Genomic DNA, 16,618 nt, shown 5'->3' with positions numbered 1-16,618 from the left:
CCATCATCACCCATCATCATTACCCATCATCACCTCCATCATCACCATCATCACCTTCATCACCATCATCACCTCCATCATCACCATCATCACCCATCATCACCATCATCTCCATCATCATCATCATCTCCATCATCACCCATCATCATCACCATCATCACCTTCATCACCATCATCACCCATCACCATCATCACCTTCATCACCATCATCACCCATCATCTCCATCACCATCATCTCCCATCATCACCCATCATCACCACCATCATCACCCATCATCGTCACCATCATCACCACCATCACCATCATCACCCATCATCATCACCATCATCACCTTCATCACCATCATCACCCATCATCACCATCATCACCCAGTGCAGGGTCACAAACATCCACAAAACTACCAACAGCTCATTTCATAAACAAAGACGTAGATTTAAATAGACTGACTTTTTCTGAACTTAAACCCTGACCTGCTACACTGCGTCCCGTGTTCTCCTTCAACTCATTTGATGTGTTTTGGAGACATTAAAGCGCCATTCTGAGGAGTGCCATTGGAAGTGGTGTCAGCGTGCCAGCAATCTTAAACACTGACGTGATCATGCACATAAACACACACGCTCGCATTACTCCACCCAAGAGCTCAACTCATACACCGTCCTAATGGAGCTCATCTTCTCCTCCTCTGAATCACTGAGTCCATCAAAGAGGGAAAAAACCCTCCACTCAAAGTGAGCATTCATCGCAAACTCTCCTCCGGTGCATGACGTCGTTTTTCCAAAAGTTTTCCTTTACAGTCGAGGCTACACATCATCACTGCTAGCAGGTCCTGTCTTTCTCTTCCCTTTTCTACATTCAATCTTATGACTCGCAATCAGTGAAATGTGTTTAAGAAATCAAGAGAAAAGGAAATGCATAGATGTGTAGAAGAATAATGCATGTGTAGTCTTCAGACCTGTGACTGGAACTGGCATTGAGACTTTCTACATTACGTAACACATCAAATATCATATTTGTGTAAAGGTGTTCTTTGTTTTATTCATTGTAACTGCTTGTGGAAATTTCACATTTGCGTGGCCAAAGCTGCAAATGTGGAAAATGATATGTATTCTTCATAATACCACAATAGTTTTGTCAAATGTTAATGATTATGTGTAACCCTGTCAAAATACTGTACATCTAAAACATTTGCTTTATAGCACGTCCTAATAACTTTCTTAAAAAGAATATTAACATAATTTAACATGAATAGATTAGCAGCTAAATGACTAAAATATGAATACGATCGGTGCAGAAAGCAGCTAGAGCACAGTTTTTGTGTAAATAATGTTCTAATTTTTCATTTTACAACTTTTGATTGCATTTCTATCGAGATTAGTGTTGTAGTTTTAAAATATTCGATTAGTTATCACAAAGGCGCCCTCTGAATGTGTTTGTCGGAGCTGCATTCGTGCCTAAATGCTGCCTCCGAACGCATTGCCTCATGAGACAGCGAGGCATCAAGTCGCCTGCCAAAGCTTTCGGACGCAGCCCAAGTATTTAGTTAGAGCCGTGGTATTAGGGGGTACAATTTCGGTATACTACGTGGAGACAGCCCATAACATGACGCTCGGATTAGCGCTCTATCTAGTGTACTAAAACTGAAGCTGATGGGTGCGTCCAAACTGGATTAATTGCCCTTCGGGAAGTGGACGCCATACAAAACGTTACTCCAAATAAATAAAAAATGTCGTTGTTTTTATTGCTCTTTTTGCAAGGTCAAATTTAAACAGACACACTAAGAGACACAATTGCGTTTCTCTCTACAGTTTACACGAAGGGAGTAGGGAAAAAGGGATGATCACTTCGGAATGGAACGCAGGGTTAGACGTGACGCACGTGATATACTGAGCTACTGCGCATGCTCGATCATTGGCGCGAAAGTCACATCACGATTTCTGCCTCGCGTTGTCTCTCGGTTTGATGGGAAAAGGTCACAAAAAACCTCCCGCTTGAGCTGTTGTAAGTTATACAAGTTGATTATCAAATAAAACGTGACTGTATTGCTCGTTTTATCTGAAGAGCGACACGAATGAAAATCTTAAATTTTAAAAAGTTAAATACCTGATATGTTCTCACGGTGTTTTAATTTGACTAGTATAAAGACTCTGACATACCGAAATAATGTGTTTTAATATTGTTTTAGTCTATGTTGACGTTTTATATTGGTCTTTAATGAAATTTAATATAAACACACCAGTAGTTGGCGGTAAATGCGCGTGTGCGAGCGGTTTACACAGGTGCCTTTTTTGTCACGTGACATAGTTAGCGAAACTGATCCCAGAACAGGAAGCGAGTGCACAGGAATATAATGAAAGTGGGAGATTTAAATGAGTTTTATCGTTACAGAAGGGTTTACATTTGGAGTGTTAGTCAGTAAAATTAAGAGAGTAGTAACAAAACGTCATTGTTGTAATCTAAGAACTTTTATTAAATCATATTGATATTACATTTGTGTGTTATGTAAAATTAAATGTAAATTGATTAATTTTATCCTGGTACTTATTATAGTAATAATAACATAATTCTGCTCTTTTTACTGTAATATAACATTATTAAGTTATAAAATATTAACAATATTTTATCAATATTATAATATTTTCTTCATGTTGTTTTGGGCATTACTGTGAGGAACTTGAGTTGGAATAGAGAGACCGAAAGTGTGATCCCATAAATAACAGAAAATACTACAAAAAATAATACTAGTAAAAATAACTCTTCATTGAAAATATAATTTCTTGTTTTTCTCTTTAAATTGTGGGGTAGAATCTTTTGTGTAAATGTTTACAGATACTCATGAAGGAGTTGTTAGGTTGTTTAATGTTGTCTTTGTTTTTCAGGTGTTTGTCTGATTTCTCCTGCAGTTTGAGAAGTGGCAGAGAGAGCCATGGAGACCGATCCAGCAGAACCATCTGTACACGTGTTTATTAATCATATAATAATCATAACACACTCAGACCTCACCGCCACAACCATCAAAACACATCACCTGAATATAAGCTACAGAGTGTCACGCACAAGAGAAATGAGGAATAATGAAGGACAGTGAGAGAAATCTTCACTCAGCACCATCTCTGCTGAAATATGCTGCCAATTTCTAGTGAACAATAAACATCCCTGAAGCTCTCAAGTGGAAAATGACCATCAGCCATCAGTGAGAGTGAGTCTACACACACAAACACACGCATCCCGGCCGGGAGGTGACAGCATTACGTCGTTCCCTCTGGAGGGACCACACAAGCAGAGCGCAGACTTCAGGGAACAACGCTGGAGCCTTTCATCTGGACGCTGGAATGAAGGACGAAGGGCTGATGGAGGACAGGAGGAAGTGAAGGGAGAGAGAGAGCTGCCAGAGCCCACAGGCTGAGAAGACACATGGAAGTAAAGGTACAAACACAGGGATAACTTGGGAAGTAAATGTAAATATAGAGGGATAACTTTGGAAGTGAAGGTGTGGTGTGTCTTGTGATGTTGACCTGACAGAATCTGCACCTGCACGATTGGACACCTGTCAATCATAATATTCTCACCCCCGTCATTTCCATTGTTTACATTTTTATCCATTCTGAAAATGCCTTCAGCTGCCATTAACCATGTAGTGTTCTCAGCTCCATTTAAAGCAACAATGAGCAGTTTTGGTGTATGGTTACCCCATGTGGTTGATAAGAGCAATTGTCTGATGCGTGTGTCGTAAATACTGTCGCAAAGTTTCCCCGTTGTCAGCTCAATACACGTGAATTTGTTTACAAAGCTGATGTAACCGGCGTACGTGCATAACTGGTCTGAACTACGGAATTTTTACCACAAAACGTGTATTGTGGTTTGGCAGTCTTCGTTTACATGCATTACACACATTCGTGACGAGAAACAACATGCTAGCTATCGACACCGGGACAACAAAATATTATCTCTCAGCTACCTTACAGTTATAAATTGTGAACCGGTGGTGCGCCAATGAACAACCTGAACACATCCTAATAACAAATAAGCTCAAAAGTACAGGACAGTAAGAATAAATGTACATATAACACTTACAAATCCAGTAGCAGGACCGCTAGGTCTCCATCAGTTTTGCAACCCGTTGCCTCTTGCAGCTCGCGCCACCGAGTGTAAGCCTGTCTGATATTGATTCATGATCGGGCTAGTGTCTGATCACTCATTCTCTCTCTTCGCTTCCTCCGACAAAACCCTCTTTTTTGCTGGCTCTGCCATGGTGATGGTTTGGAGACTTGTGTTGAACTAGATGGTCTCGTCTTATTGTTAGATGTTGGCTAACTTCACCCAGGCTATGAGTAAAACGTTTTTGCCTGCTTTACGGCATGTGATGGGCGGGGCTTGGGATCCTACCCGCACACCACTGCTTAGGTAGAAGCGGCAGTAAAATTCGTCCAGTTAAGAGTTCTCCTACCACTAAAATAATTTTAGAGAGATTATTTCAAAAAGTTGATTTATTTCACTAATTCCATTCAAAAAGTGAAACTTGTATATTATATTCATTCATTACACACAGACTGATATATTTAAAATGTTTATTTCTTTTAATTTTGATGATTATAACTGACAACTAATGAAAACCCCAAATTCAGTATCTCAGAAAATTAGAATATTGTGAAAAGGTTCAATATTGAAGACACCTGGTGCCACACTGTAATCAGCTAATGAACTCAAAACACCTGCAAAGGCCTTTAAATGGTCTCTCAGTCTAGTTCTGTAGGCTACACAATCATGAGGAAGACTGCTGACTTGACAGTTGTCCAAAAGACGACCATTGACACCTTGCACAAGGAGGGCAAGACACAAAATGTCATTGAAAAAGAGGCTGGCTGTTCACAGAGCTCTGTGTCCAAGCACATTAATAGAGAGGCGAAGGGAAGGAAAAGATGTGGTAGAAAAAAGTGTACAAGCAATAGGGATAACCGCACCCTGGAGAGGATTGTGAAACAAAACCCATTCAAAAATGTGGGGGAGATTCACAAAGAGTGGACTGCAGCTGGAGTCAGTGCTTCAAGAACCACTACGCACAGACGTATGCAAGACATGGGTTTCAGCTGTCGCATTCCTTGTGTCAAGCCACTCTTGAACAACAGACAGGTCAGAAGCGTCTCGCCTGGGCTAAAGACAAAAAGGACTGGACTGCTGCTGAGTGGTCAAAGTTATGTTCTCTGATGAAAGTAAATTTTGCATTTCCTTTGGAAATCAGGGTCCCAGAGTCTGGAGGAAGAGAGAGAGGCACAGAATCCACGTTGCTTGAGGTCCAGTGTAAAGTTTCCACAGTCAGTGATGGTTTGGGGTGCCATGTCATCTGCTGGTGTTGGTCCACTGTGTTTTCTGAGGTCCAAGGTCAACGCAGCCGTATACCAGGAAGTTTTAGAGCACTTCATGCTTCCTGCTGCTGACCAACTTTATGGAGATGCAGATTTCATTTTCCAACAGGACTTGGCACCTGCACACAGTGCCAAAGCTACCAGTACCTGGTTTAAGGACCATGGTATCCCTGTTCTTAATTGGCCAGCAAACTCGCCTGACCTTAACCCCATAGAAAATCTATGGGGTATTGTGAAGAGGAAGATGCGATATGCCAGACCCAACAATGCAGAAGAGCTGAAGGCCACTATCAGAGCAACCTGGGCTCTCATAACACCTGAGCAGTGCCACAGACTGATCGACTCCATGCCACGCCGCATTGCTGCAGTAATTCAGGCAAAAGGAGCCCCAACTAAGTATTGAGTGCTGTACATGCTCATACTTTTCATTTCATACTTTTCAGTTGGCCAAGATTTCTAAAAATCCTTTCTTTGTATTGGTCTTAAGTAATATTCTAATTTTCTGAGATACTGAATTTGGGATTTTCATTAGTTGTCAGTTATAATCATCAAATTAAAAGAAATAAACATTTGAAATATATCAGTCTGTGTGTAATGAATGAATATAATATACAAGTTTCACTTTTTGAATGGAATTAGTGAAATAAATCAACTTTTTGATGATATTCTAATTATATGACCAGCGTGTGTGTATGGTTGTGTGCGTTGTGTGTGTGTGTGTGTGTGTGTGTGTGTGTGTGTGTGTGTGTGTGTGTGTGTGTGTGTGTGTGTTGGTGTACTTGTTTAGCTATATTTGTGAGGGCCAAATGTCCTCAGTACCACAGTGAAATACGTGTGAACCCACTTGTGGGGACATTTTACTGGTCCTCACTAAATAAAAAGGCTCATAATTCGCTCAAATAGTGTTTTTATTTAAATGTAATGGAGTGCACATGTTTGTCTGATTATTAGGGTTAGGGATAGAATATATCATAAGCCTGATATAAAATCAATGGAAGTCTATGTAATGTCCTCACTACTATACTAGTATATGTGTGTGTGTGTGTGTGTGTGTGTGTGGCACAGAGCTCTTTAAAATGTTGAATTTCTCAGTCAGAAGTGATGAACATACACAAGTCACAGTTCACACGCAAGTACTAAACACATCCATAACACTGTGTCACATGACTCGTTCTTTTTCAAGAGCGTTATTACATTAAAGAGAAGGAGTAAAAGACATTCAGAGTAGATCCTGCAGTGAAAGACTAGAAAATAAAGCGTGACCCAACCCTTCTGTGTTAATGGAGGTACAGAGGAAAGGGTGCGCTGAGCCTTTCATGCAGGGAAATAACGCTCGCTGCTTGTTTGTCTTGCTGTGGCATTAATTCTGTTTTTCATCCTTAATCCTTACAACAACACGGCCTTCGGAAACTAATAAATGGAAGGATTCGATTTCCTTGGCCTACGCCAAACACCACAGCCTTACCTTTAGAGCTCGGGGGTCAGAGGGGGTGAACGGGGTTGTTTATATTCTGGGCGTTCTCTCCTTATTGATATTACATATCATCTGGTGCTGAGCACAGTTGGGCAGGGCGGGTAGGAATTACAGATAAGCCCAGCTGAGTAACGCATCAAAGGCCCGGTTTACTCTTCACACAGACGGCCACGGGCTGAGCTGGATCCAGCGATTGAAGCATAAACACAGATGCCATCTTTCTTCAGCACGTTTGTGTTTGGACAGTTTTTACATAATGCTTCAAAGCAGCCCGGACCCACCCAACAGCGGCCCGTGAGAACGCTTGGCTCAGGAGAGGACCCGATTGAAAGCTGGGCTACGTCTCGGCGCTCATGACCTCATTGCAGTTCCTGGCCCGTGGCGGCAGAGATGTGCTGCCTGATAATGGACAGAGGCCGAGCGTGTGGTTTGAGTTAAGATGCAGACAAAAAGGGTTTGTTTGCCGGGACTGTAGCACACGCAGGCATAATTATACACATACAAAAATCAGGAAGCACTTCTGTGGATTCAGACAGCAGAGCAGAGAGGGATGTGTGTTCATGTGTAAATACAATGATGCTATTCAAACGAACCTACATCGAGCTTGTGGCTGCACACTGAAAGAGATGACATCATCTTACTGTATTTGGCCCGCATGTATTTGTTTCTGATGCTTCCTAATTTAGAGAGAATGGTTGGTAAGTGATCAGAGCCCGTAGTATTCTTAAAGCTTCTTAGAATCCTCTCAGAAACCTCTTAGTTGAGTTTAAAAACGTCTGACTAGGAGTCTTAGCTTAAAGGGACACTTCACCAAAACATGAAAATTCTGTCCTCATTTACTCGCCTTCGAGTTGTTCCAAATCTGTATAAATGTCTTTGTTCTGATGAACACAGAGAAAGATGCTTATAACCAAACACATCTCAACACCCATTGACTCCCAAGCTCAACTAAGAGCTGCATTTGTTCCAGTTGCCGAATATGTTAATATAGTAATTGCAGTTAGTGTGGAGATGTTAGCGTGTGTCTCTAATAAGATCGGTCACAAACACAATCCCTGCACAATGTGTTGTGTTGTGTCTTATTAACTGTCATGCATTGTGTGCAACACATTTCTTCTTCCTCTTTGAGTTTTGTCCATTTTCTCTGCTGCTAAAGAAACTCTTAAGCCACTTAAAAGTCTATCTCGCTACTCCTAACTATTTGGACCTGAAGAGCTCTTTTAAGGGTTAAGGGTCATATGCTTTATGAATTACGTTTTTCTTTTCTAGGATCTTTTCTGTAATTTTAAGAGGAAACGCCCACATTTCTAAGAATTTTCTAGGAGCAACTCATTGAATTAAGATTTTTCATGAATACGGGCCCAGATCGTTTTTGTCATTAACTCATAAACCAATGACACAGAGTCTCATTCACTTTTAATTGTGTGCAGTCATCATATTTGTGACCCTGCCTGTGAAAACCCAGCTGACGTTTTTTTCTACATAATCTACAAAATGTAAACTTGATATCTTTAATATCGATTATGATTAAATTCATTATGATTTCTTTAACATGGTCTTACTCAGGCAATATTAAAGATATCAACTTTACAATTAGCAGATGATGGTAAAATCTAATTTTGATGCTCATAATTAGATTTGATGGTTTTAGTCGGGTTTTCAGGAGCAGCATCACATTTGTCACATTTACATTTATGCATTTGGCAGACACTTTAATCCAAAGTGATTTACATTGCATTGTCCTATACATTTGTTTGTGCAATCCCCTGGGATCGAACCCACGACCTTGGCGTTAACGGCATGCTCTTTCCACTGAGCTAAAGGAAAGCTCACTAAAACCTTCTGTTTGGTTTCTCCAGAGACGCACATCTGTGTCTATAATGGATAATAGTGTGTAACAAAAAAAAAGAATTTACACACATTGGGTCTCATTCATGAAACATGAGCAGAACAAATTTTTGTATAAATCGTTCGTAAAGTCATTCTAACGTAAATTTTCGTATTCATGAAAATGTTCGTATTTTCAAAATTTTAGTTGGTACGAAAGTACACTTGCTCCATACCACGTGTGCTTAAAACCGCACGTAACGTTCTGTATTCTTTTAGACGATATTTCACGAGTTCTTTTGCCCTGTCGTTTATAATTTTTTACTTTTTAACTTTGGGTAAAACGCAGAGCTCCTCACTGTCCTTTTTACACTGCCGTCCAATCACAGTGGAGAAGGGGTGGGACAAACACTAAACTGACCAACCATCATACACAACAATAACAAAGTTAAGATTAATGCTTACTGCATTTTCATATGAAGTAATATTCTTTAAAATTAGATGCTAACTGTTCTAAATCACAGCAACCAACGCGTCTCTGGAATAACTCGCAGTGCCTCCAAAGCGTTCTCAAGCGCCACCATCTGGTCGTTTTCAGAAGAGCACCATCAAATTGCTAAAAAAAATTATTATTTTAGCTGGCTAAAAACGTTTTGGTGGACACAGTTTAATTTATTAATTTATAGGTAAGCATATAGCCTATTAGTATAATATGCATTTATGCGATATAATGTAGCCAAACCAGAGAATGAAGTCCAGAGGATTCCAGCATTCCTAGATACGTAATTTCCGTATCTGTAATTCATAGTCTGGGATTATGCTAATTGTGAATGCGCGTGCATGCGCGTCCTGTTTAGGTATGATTGGAATCCATTAACATACACACGTTTTACTATCAAATTGGACGTTTACGAAGTATTTGTGAATCCTGAGTAAAGTTTTCGGGAAGGGCTGCATAACGCGCAAATTACTCAGAATTTACTCATATATTTAAGAATGTTTCATGAATGAGGCCCATTCATTATTATGAAAGTTCTTGGTGAATCATGATTTGTAAAAACGTTTGTATGCAGATGTCACAGAAATATGTGTGCGCACATGCTTAGTGAATGAGACCCCATGTTCCATATTTGTAACTTGTCTGTGTGGAGACCAAGTTTTAAAGATTCACTTTTGACACACTCACTATTTGGCGTCTTTCGTTCAGATTAATGATATTGTTTGTTGTTTCAGAATAGAATAGCATAATAATAACTGTATATATGCTTCCAAACACCCATCTCTCTGGAGCAGGTCGGGGCCATTTGATTATGTGCTTATGGCCCTGCAAGAACTCAACCAGTAATATTCCAGTACACCCTGTTCCTGTCTGCTCTTTAATGCTGTGTTCACATCCCGTTTCTCGCTCTTTATTACTCGCAGGAATAGCTATGAGTGATGCAAAAAACATTGCGTGACGGGAAATGTCTTCACTCGTCCGGATGTATCAAAAAACATTTTTCTTTGTGTGAGTTTCTCACTCGAGTTAAACATTTTCAACTTGCGTGGAGCGCGCATCAATCGCATATTCGCCCGGCGCAAGGCTACGTCTTTGCATTGGCTTGGTATGTAATTTACTCGCGCAAATCGCTTAATTTTGCGTTTGGTGTGAACGCAGCATTACTATTTTTGTTAAACCTCATGTAGCTTTCTGTTAGTTGTAAGGGTACAACCACAACACAACAAAAAATGTGTATTATTTTATGACATGAGACAAATGAGACATTTGTTCTGCATTTGTTCTTTTGATGTGAATGGCTGGTGTGCAGTGTTGACCTTGAGTCATGGGTAGTGTTTGTAGCACATCAAGTGCTCTTGTTTTGCCTCTTGTGTGAACTGGTTTGTGACATCAGAAAGATCCAGAAGCTGAGGGTTTGAAAGGTCCAGACCCCCCAGGTGACGCTCGCCCCATAAACAGTCTCGGGTCCTGTTTGGGTGAATTTCTGGGGACGTAACACACGCTAGAATGAATGTGGACTGTGCCAGGCCATCACAATGTCAACCAAAGTCAACAGAGACATGCACTCTGTGAGGTGACCGTCCCACCGCAAACATTCACCATGTGTGTCTGTGTACATGACCGAAACAAAGCACTCTGCATCGGGCTGAACGTGAAGATCATCTCCAATAAGCTGCACCTGGACACCTCAACAATGTACACGCTAACACACACCGTGAGATGATCAACAGGGGAAAAACCTGCTAAATATTCCCTCGTTCGCTGTCCTTTTTTCCATTTTTAACGTTCTGCCACTCGCTTAACCATCATGTGCCGCCCTGTGGCCGACGTCTGTTTATTTGCAGAAAGACATAGCAGGAAGTAAAATTCCAAACAATGAGCTTGAACTTATAAACCTCATTCCTTCACACGGCCCACCTGGATGAAGAAAGAGGGAAAATTCCAAAGGAGTGGACACGCATGCCATTCACAGGCCTCACCAAACAAAGACTGTCTGGGAGCAGCAGATTTTCCTCAGAAAGAGTTCTTCCTCAGACTGAACACATGTGGAGGACAGACACAGATCATCTCACCGTACGGTTAAAACAGCTGGACGCTCAGAACAGAACATTCTTGACTAGTTTAATTAGCAAGCTAAATCAAGAAATTAGAATGCTTGTCTAAGGTTTAGGGACTGAAATGGTTCTCGGGTGGTAAAAACCTACTGTAAGGTGTTTGCTTAAATGTGTTGTAGACGAACATCATTGTGCCACCATAATGCTTTCTTACATTGCAAAACTTGCAGTGTGTGATGCGTATTTGTATTTGATACTATAAGGCCTGGTTTCATAGACAAGGCTTAGGACAATGCCTTAGTTTATTTTAGGCTATTTAAGTCGCTTTTATTAAAATGCCGTTGAACAAAACATTACTGGTGTGCATCTTGAAACAAAACGATGGCACTGATATATTATACGATTATTTTCAGATAAGACGGCTCAAAATTCACTTTAGTCTGAGACTAGTCTTAAACCTTGTCTGTGAAACCGGGGTTTGTGTGATTAGCATCTGTCTGGGTGGCTTATATCTAAATCTGTTTCTCGTCCATTATATTCTCACAATAGTAGTGATACCTCTGCTGCTCAGCATTTATAAAGGATCAGTGAATATTTGAGCTGATCTGGTTCTCATTGATTGTGTGAAGGGAATGCGAGCTGGGCTCTGGTTCAACATCTAGAGGAGGTGAAATCATGTGCGGGCTGGAAAAGTTAGTTGTGGAGACGTGAAGAGGCCTCGGGCTTGTGACAGTCATGTGACTGAAATATGGCCTGATGTGGTGTACTGGACAGTTAGCTGGAATAAGAAGAATAACTTTATTTTATATAGCGCCTTTAAAAGTAGTATCTCAAAGCGCTTTACATAAATATTGAAAAAAGAATATAGGTAACAGAAATTCAAAATATAATAGATTTCATATCTATTTCAAACAAAATAACAACAACGTAGAAACAGTTCCTACAGCTACAATATACAGTACAGACAGTTTACTGTGATAGATGTCGTTTTATTCTAGACATCTGCTTATGATCAAATATATCGATACATTTGTCAAGTCAAGTCAAACATGGATCAGTTTTGCATGGAATTAATAACTAGTGTTTTTCATCTCAAAAATGTATATTTCATTCTTTCTATTTGTAGTCGTAGTTTTATTGACATATTATGTGTACCTAACGTCAGGGATGTTTAGCAGTTCAGTGGGTGTCTCAGTTTCCCGGACACACAGCGCTGGGGTTCTTCCTCCCATCAACTCTTCGGCAGGTCTATTTTTAAATATCACCCCAGCTGAGAGAGAGGTCAACTGCCCCATTTCCCCCAGTCATCCCACATGTGTTCCAGAAAAAAATCTGGAGTTGATCACTTTAACAGGCAAGCCATTCAGCTTTCTATTTAAATACACAGCCAGGACTTCCCTCATTGGTTTGTTTGCCTCTCACCTCCCAGGAGTGTGAATTCTTCAAGTGGATGGAAAGTATCTTGTAAAGCTGGAACATTTGCCACCTTCAAAGCTGTAAGCGGCGACTGTTCTTCCGCACATGTCTTGAGTTTTCTTTACAATTCCGGCCCCTTTCACGACCGTTGTAAATCGAATTGACCCCTTTCCTTATTGTAGAGCTTCGTTTTCTAAATGGAAGTTTGAAATGCAACGCAAAATCAATGACAGACGTAATCAGACATCTGCATGATATCATTCTGTGCAAATCAAAGGCAGATCTCACAAACTCGGTTGAATGTGAGAACATGTGGTCACTTCAGACAGGCATATAACATTAGATGTACGGGTCATTAATCTTCCGTCTCTGTTGAAGTAATCACCTGCGGTTCTTGTAGAGCTCACCGGCACCCAGAAAAAACCTACAAGAAAAACACCAGTCCAATGAAAAACCATTTGGGTCTGGACCAAGCCTCTTATTTCCTCTTCCTGCAGTTAGCATATGTCTATTAAGATTCAGCTGGTTCATTACGAAGGTGAAATGGACTGCTGTGAGAGTTTTCATTAACATCATCAGAGATGCACTTCATTGTGATGTGTCTTCATCCTCTTTCTCGTGTTTAGAAACACAATTTCAGCCCTGTGTCTGCATCAAATACAATGTTTTTTTGCTTTGAATGTGAAGTCATTTAATCCTTACATCAAAGCTGGCACATGTTTCTGTCATCTGGACGTCTCTGGATTTGTAACTGGGTAGTTGACATACTGTATATCCTCCATGTGTCCTGTGGTGTGAATTTATTATGTAAATTTATATATTATTTTATATTTTTTTGCTGTTTACAGTTACACTTTTATTTCTCAACCATATGCAGTTAAAACATTATGTACAAAATGATCTATATAGTTATAAATCCACATGAAGTTCATTCATTGTGCCCAAGTTCATTTCACATGGGAATTTATTAGAGATTCACCTTCCAAAACCAAGGATCACATGTTTTACTTTAATATCTTTTACAAAACCTATTTCTTTATTAAACTATTCTCATTGTGCTGATGGCATTTAGTGTTAAAATGTCACCCGCATCTGCTGCTTCAAATAAATGATCCACCCGCACGTATCATTTTCTCTGATATACTGTAGATATCCGCACCCGATCGTCACTTTTTACTCTGACTCTTTGTTTTGAGCAGATGTTAGCAGATTCAGTGACATTAGAACTAATCTCTGATAGTAAAATAATACGCTGATCATAAGATGCTTTTAAATGAACATTTATTCAGCCCTCACAGTCGTTGTATGTTACATACCAGCACTTGATTCATCCTCGTTAACCACTTCACTAAAACGCTCCTACACGGCACTTTTCTTTCTTTCTTTCTTTCCTTCCGTTTGTTTTGTTTTTAATTTTCTCTCGGATCTGTTTGGCCTCCATTTCTGCTTTAAGAAATGGACCCCCCTCTACTGCCGCCACGCGCGTATTTCTTTTAAATGAGTGCAAATTAGTGTCTGAAAAATGCATTTAAAACACATTCGTATTTTCGAGAAAAGTAGTTCATATTTGTATCATTAATGACTGATCTCATACACCAGCAATTAATCAGAATGTATTTTTTTATTACCCGACCCACCTGACCCGTGGATCACCCGCATCACTAGTGCGTATGGTCTCGTCTGTCAGACATAATCCACATTGAGTCGAGTAGAAATGAGCTTCACTCATACGCATGTTTCACTCCCACGTGGATTTAATGTCATAGACACTGTTGTGTGAGTCTTGAAGGGCTGAATAACATGATCATGATGGGTGTGACACAGTGAAGGATTTACGGTGTTAAAAGCTTTTTGTACTACTGTTCTCAGCAAAGAACAAAACCTGCACTGAACTCCAGAAGAAATAAATTGAGCCATAATGTGAGAAGCTGATAGAATTGTGATCGTTTGATCCTCTGTTGTAGAGTCAGCTGAGCACACGGAGTTCAATAATACAGACGGCCAAAATAAAACCCAGAACAAGAGCCGTGTGCCAGAGAAAAATCTCACCTGAGAAACAATGATGTTATTATTCATTCACTAAGCATAAAGCACTGCCCCCTTTAGCCTTTTTAGTGTTGTTTGTTAAGACAAGAATGATTTAAACCAAATAAACTCCAGCGTTTGTGTTCAGTGCTCCTTATACAAATAAATCCTGTAGACGCACAGCAAATGAGATTTGTTGTCAAAATCTGCGAGTGATTATACGACTTGAGATTCTCTCGTGATTTGGGTGTGTTTCTGTAAAGGTACAGTTAGGCCTGACTCTATAGAACATGTGTCGTTTAAACAAAGACAAAGACTTCTGTTGAAGAGTTTTAATGAGCTGACGTGGAGTTAGTGGCTGGTTTGTACAGTACGTGGATGGTTTTCTTGCTCTGTGTTGTTGTGTCGATCATTTCCTGTTGTCTTCAGATGTGGGTTTTATTGGAGCGTGATGAAACCACACACTTGAAATATATTTGGCTGTGAGTTCAGTGTGGCCGTTACCCCGTTTATTGCGACTGTGTGTAATAAAAGTTGCGCCTGTGCTAATACTGAATCACTGTTGAGTCGACTTGAAAGCCGTCATGAAATCAAAACTCAAAACAAGTATTTGTGCATTTTGTATAAATATGTCTTAATGAGATGTATTCAAAACATTGACACAATTCACTTAGAGAAGATATGTAAAGACTTTTTTTTGCACTTCAGCTTCTCATCAGATTCCAGCTTGTAGTTTCTAGATTTCCAAAGCTGCACATTTCAAGGCACTTCAGTGGGATTTTAAGGCTCAGATTAATAAAACACTAGAGTCTTCTCACACACAATAGTTGAAGAATGAGTCGGGTGTAAAAGAACAGCTCTCACCGGACACGACTTTGACCTTCAGTTCTAGAAAGAGGAAGAAGCGTTCAGCGTGAGGTGACAAACAACTAGAGGTCTGCAACCCGACCCGAGCCAGACGGGGCCCGAAAAACTCGCGGGGGTCGGGTTCGGGTTAATGTTTAACGAATAGCCTCGGCTACGGGTCGGGTTCGGGTTTGCAACTAAAAAAAAAAAAGGCTATATACAAAGTTTGCGTGCCGTGGCGTGTGCTTGCGTGTTTGCTGTGTTGTGACCACAAAAAAACACGAGAGAAAACACACACTTTTCACACAAACTGTTCTGCGCACGTGCTCCCGCTCTTGTCCTCGTCATCACGACACAGCAGGTGATGGTAAGATGAGTGCGATAAAGCAAAAGATTAGCGATGGAAAACGTATTACAGTTCTAAATGATGCAGGGAAAGCTGCACTGAATGATGATCGTGTCATTACTGTCAAGACCGGCCCGTAGTGTCCTTCCTCAGCATCCCTGCAGGTGACGTTAGCAGCCGCAGCCAGAGGAACTTCAGTGCCGCTGGACTAACTTTTAATCAGAGGAGGACGGCGCTTAAACCAACACTTCCAGAGGGTTCAAAAATGATTTTTGACCTTTACACCTGTTCACCCACAGCAAAGTTTCGTTATTGGTAAGTCTGTGCTATTTCTTATTTTTTCTTGTGTGTTCACTGCTGAGGGGGCCGCCGTGCCTTGATGAAACTGTGTTTGCTTACATGTAGCTATTTGTTTAATTATCGTCGCAAGCAATCATAAAATGCAGCACATTTCAACAAAGCTTGCTGTTAAACGCACTTCAGGTTCGGACTTAAAATGTAACCGTAATGGTCGGGCCGGGTTAAACAATCTCGGGTACGGGCCGGGTTCGGGCTTTCGTTTAAAGCCCGTGCAGATCTCTACAAACAACCTCCAAACCAAAATGTCACCTAAAAAAATCAGTTGTGACATCATTACAAATGTTAACGTGTGCTGGAAGGAAGACTGTTAGATCCGTGTGTAAAGTGACATTCTTCAGCTGACAGAACTTCCTCAGAGGAATTGCAAAGTGTTTTTAAACTAATTTGTTATACTTGACAGGCCACATGTT

General features: G+C 40.4%; 1 protein-coding gene across 7 annotated transcripts in view; it reads left to right on the top strand.

Annotated features, from left to right (window-relative positions):
• Positions 1–16,618, top strand: part of pthlha (parathyroid hormone-like hormone a) — a 93,327-nt gene that overhangs the window by 7,446 nt on the left and 69,263 nt on the right. For 6 of the 7 annotated variants that reach the window (XM_057324050.1, XM_057324054.1, XM_057324051.1 and 3 more), the window contains one exon: positions 2,878–3,424. The gene's annotated coding sequence lies outside the window, so the exon portion shown is untranslated. Of the gene's footprint in view, positions 1–1,638; positions 2,000–2,877; positions 3,425–16,618 lie in introns of those variants that run through there. The other variant, XM_057324053.1, reaches the window with a different exon arrangement.

The sequence above is a fragment of the Triplophysa rosa genome, linkage group LG24 (genome assembly GCF_024868665.1).
Source record: "Triplophysa rosa linkage group LG24, Trosa_1v2, whole genome shotgun sequence".
NCBI lineage: Eukaryota > Metazoa > Chordata > Actinopteri > Cypriniformes > Nemacheilidae > Triplophysa > Triplophysa rosa.
The sequence above is the reverse complement of the archived record's forward strand: the minus strand, read 5'-3'. Positions and strand labels throughout refer to the sequence as shown.